Genomic DNA, 4,570 nt, shown 5'->3' with positions numbered 1-4,570 from the left:
CTTTACACGTTGTTTTTTTAAGGGGGCCCATACGATAGCGTATCGGGTTGAGGTCAGGCAGGAACCCTTTCCTCGGAGACCTCTAATAACCCTGTGGTCAAATGAAGCTTTCCGAGCTATACCTTACAGCACCGTCTTAGCTTCATTTAAAATATCAACCATTCGCATGCCTACAAACCGACCCGGCAAACCCTGTCGACTCGGCTAGTTTTAGTAGAAACAGACTTTTTTTTTGATATCCCGTTAAGTTAGGCTACGGTGGCAGGGGGGGCGGGGGGGGCGGGCTTCCTGGGCAGAAGGGGAGAGTCATGGGCGGGCCCCTGTTCTCGAGCTGCCCACTGAGAAGATTGGAGAGCATACCAGCAACCATAGGCTTTTGTCAATAAATGTTTCCCATCAGAAAATGACACAGTGGTGCTCTGCAAGCTCACTCCATTCAGGGCACCGGGCGTCAGTAGCCACCTCCACAAACTGGCATTTTTCAGGCATTTGCTTGCTTTGATTTCTCAACGCCATCCCATCTTTCACGGTCTCCCTGTTTCTTCTTGAAATAAACCTCACCGTTAACTCTGTTCTCTTTTCACTAATGCTGCCTCTGGGGAGCACAGAATTCTTGGTAGAAAGCCACCTCCTGGAGATAGATATTTTTTCTCCCACTCCACCAGGAGGCTTTAGAAATTGTCACTTACCAGGAAAAAATTATTAACTGCCATGTACTTAAGAGTGTCCATTGCTGTCTAGTCAAATGATAAAATATTGTTGTGAGCAATGGGAACTACAGAATGGGGTAGATGGTAAGGATCACTGGTTTATTTCTTTATCCGTTAGGTAGTGTTTAAGTTTATACCCCTTCCCCAAAGCTTTATCAGAATTTCCTGAGCTGGAGGAGCCTCTGTGGTTGTCAGACATGGGAGCCATCCCCAAGGGAAATGTGGAAACCCCAGAGGCTGCCTGCAGTAAAGGAGTAAAATTCAGGTATGTTGTATGTCTGGACAGCACCCCCAGGTACAGACAGCCCAGTACCAACCATCTAACACTGATCTTCAGTTGTTCCACTGTCCTCAAGATGTCAGCGCCTCCAACCCCAAGGAAATCTGGCTGCTCCATTTCCCTACATGGCATCCAATTCCACATTTAATCAGTCACCAAATCCCCTTCACTTTCTATCTCGGCATTCTTCAGTCATTTGCTGGCTTTTATTTCTCAACGTCATTCCATCTTTAACAGTCTCCCCGTTGCTTTTTAAAATAAGCCTCACCTTTCACTCTGTTCTCTTTTCACTAATGCTGCCTCTAAAGAGCACAGAGAATTCTTGGTAGAAAGCCACCTCTCCGATCACAGTCCCCTTCTCACTATCGTTTATGCCCTGCCCTGGTTTGTTACCCATAAGGGCATGATTCCAAGCAGGAGGATAAAGAGCTGGTAGAAATGAAATGACATAGCAGGGCTAGACAAGGGTGAGGCAAGGGAGGCACTGAGAATGCAACATTTAAGGATGCACCCCTCTCAAGGTTGTGCACATGTAGGCTCAGCTGAGAATGAGTGCCTTCCCAAGTCGCCTCTCTTGCTTGACCCTAGTTCCAGCCCCGTGTGTGTGTGTGTGTGTGTGTGTGTGTGTGTGTGTGTGTGTGTTTGATATATTATTGCCGAAATCTATGTGTGTTCATCTAGACCAGTGGTTCTCAACCTTCCTAATGCCGCGACCCTTTAATACAGTTCCTCATGTTGTGGTGACCCCCAATTACATTGTTACAAATTGAACATAATTAAAGCATAGTGATTAATCACAAAAACAATATGTAATTATATATGTGTTTTCTGATGGACTTAGGCGACTGCTGTGAAAGGGTCGTTCGACCCCCAAAGGGGTTGCCACCCACAGGTTGAGAACCGCTGATCTGGACATTCTCCCAATACCACAGCATACTCATTCAGGTGGTGTCCCTGGGCTCAGATGCCGCCACTTGTTGCCCACACATTTGGATGGTCTTGCTCATACCTGGGGAGAAAAGAGGAACAATTATATCTCTTGCATTGTCATTTTTATGGAGGGTTTCCACTCTGGTCTTTATATTATCTGATTTCATTCTCTAGTTTTATATCAAGACACCAGCATGTCTCTGCCATCACAGAGTACCCTGGGCACTCAGTCAGGTAGTCAGCACATGGGACAGTGGTCACGTGCAGCATGGAGAAGCCCTGGTAGAGGAGTGTGGTGATTTATGATGAAAGGCATCATCATAATAAGGCGTGAGGTGGGCCATAGATACTTGTTATTCATAAAGTCTCCACACCTGCCAATGATTTGCATTTTAGGTAAATTGGAGCAGAATCAAGGTTATCTCCATAACAAAATTCTCGGGTTCTTCACAATTCTCTGGAGTTCTAAAATGTTTTCTTCAGTGGGAGAGAAAGAGGTGGCTTTACACCTGGCCTTCCCAGCACTGTGTACACACCTGCGAGGTGCCATTATGGCTTATGTTTGTCTCATCAGGACAAAAAGGCCTGTGTGTTTGAGCTTAGTAAACCCAGGAGACCTCCAGGTATATGATTTTTGCAAACACTGTCTCTCAAGCACTTCTTGAGTGTGCCTCTTGGAGTCTTCCAGGAATTATCTGCCTATATTTGGACCGCTGTCTGGTTGGGTTCCTGTGGGTGGGTTCTGGAGTGCTTTCACCTCCTTCTCGTTCACAGATACATGTAGCCCCCATCCCACCCCCCGCTGCCACACATACACAGCCACAACTAGCATGCCATCGGTCCTTGATTAAAAGGACAATGATTTGTTGTCTTTCTCTTTTTTTCCCCCCAAGTGGATTGGCTTTCACCTTCTGGTTGAAATCTATCTCAGAAGATACTGGATTTTACTGGTCCTTTTAAGTCACCTCCAGTCATCCTCAGTAACATAATTGACCACCGTTGTGCAAGTGCACACATACACACACACACACACACACACACACACACACACACTTCAATTGCCCTTTTACAACTGTTTTGAATACAAAGAGATGTTCATTCAAGGACATTCTTTTCCCCTAAATAACTGTAGTTACCTCCTAGCTAGTCTCCCTACTTCCAGGCCAAGTCCCCTCCATTCCTGGTAAGAATAAAACATATCCATGAGACATCTCAGGATGTTGGTTACAGACCTCCATGTCCTCTAGGCGTATACTGGTATAAAGGAGGAGCATATAGACTTACGTTCAAACCAGCTCCGTCCTCTGTGACCTGTATGACCTTTATCACCTTTGGGCATCAGGATCTTCAACAGTTAAAGGGAATAACAATCTCTACCTCCCAGAGTCCTTATGGAAATGAAGTAATAGTGCCTGTAGAGCAGTTAGCGTTGTGTCTAACACAGAGTAGGGATTTAACAAAGGTTACCCCCCTGGTCTTCCTTCTGTTAGCTGTAGTAAGGGCACCTATAGGGGGCATGAAAGGACTGTTGCATCTTTCTTCACATGACCTTTCCTTATGAAACACTGGTAGTACTAGCACCTTATCAGTTGGTACTTCCCTGCTGAAAACATCTGGATATTCTGCCAATAGAATTTAAATCCTGCTTAAATTTATATTCAAAATAATCCTATGGAGGGGTAAGAGGAAAAGGGAGGTAAAATCAGTGATTAAAAAATAACTTTGAAAAAGAAAAAAGAGGTTGTGAGTAAGTAAATTACAGTTAGCTTGGTCTCTTTCAGTTACTTTGATTCTGTTGCAAGGTTACAATATAAGACATGGGGGACACTTTTTCCCTGTCAACTTTACTCTTAGAAGCTGAATAAATAGAGCAGAGAGCACGTTTTCTCTTTCCTTCCAGAAATAATTTCTTACCTTAATAAATCCAGGGGGACATCCCAGTGATTTTCTCTAATGGGATTTTGCCAAATAGACAAATAACATTTCCTGCCCACAAGATCGTGAGAGAAAGCGAGCCTTCCTGTCATTAGTGAGCCAGTGAGTCAATTCTGCTGAACGCTGAAGAAAAAGGGAAGCCCTAAATGAGCATTTCTCTCTTCCTCTATAACTTTTCATTGTAATCCCTCCCTCCCTGTCCAGACCCCAATTGTTTAGAGAGGTGTTTGCTGGGTTCCCATTTATTAAACAGTGATGATGTTGGAAATCAAATGGAATGTTCTTTCACAGTTCAGCACCCTCAGGCTTAAACATTTTTATTTTTGCTATAAAGTATTGGGTGAGTCCATTTTTATTTAAATGATACTGATGTTGGCGGTCAGAAAACATTTAAGAAGTCCAAGGGTATTGACTACTTGGTGGCAAGACAGACTTCCCTTCTCCATTTCCCACTCACAGTGCCATGACATTCAGGCATCTTCTCTGTTGTAGGCAGCAGTTCTCCCATGAATGGGAATTAAAGCTGGCTGCCTTACACAGAGTTGCGTCTTGTAGAAAATGTATTATAACCACTTCAGCACATCGCTCGGCGGTTGGACATTCATGAAAATATGACAATGGCTTCCTTAGATAAACCGCATCTTTAACACAGAATTTGGCTCTAAGGGATTTCCATTATGGCTCAGAGATGGCATGGCCCTGGCAGAGAGCATAG

The 4,570-nt window shown here is 44.3% G+C and overlaps 1 protein-coding gene across 2 annotated transcripts in view; it reads left to right on the top strand.

The window, feature by feature from the left end:
- Window positions 1-4,570, top strand: part of CPNE4 (copine 4) — a 348,126-nt gene that overhangs the window by 315,804 nt on the left and 27,752 nt on the right. The window lies entirely within an intron of this gene.

Source organism: Myotis lucifugus, unplaced genomic scaffold (genome assembly GCF_000147115.1).
Source record: "Myotis lucifugus unplaced genomic scaffold, Myoluc2.0 scaffold_8, whole genome shotgun sequence".
In the NCBI taxonomy this organism is placed as follows: Eukaryota; Metazoa; Chordata; class Mammalia; order Chiroptera; family Vespertilionidae; genus Myotis; species Myotis lucifugus.
Note: the sequence above shows the minus strand (reverse complement) of the source record. Positions and strands in the feature narration are given on the sequence as shown.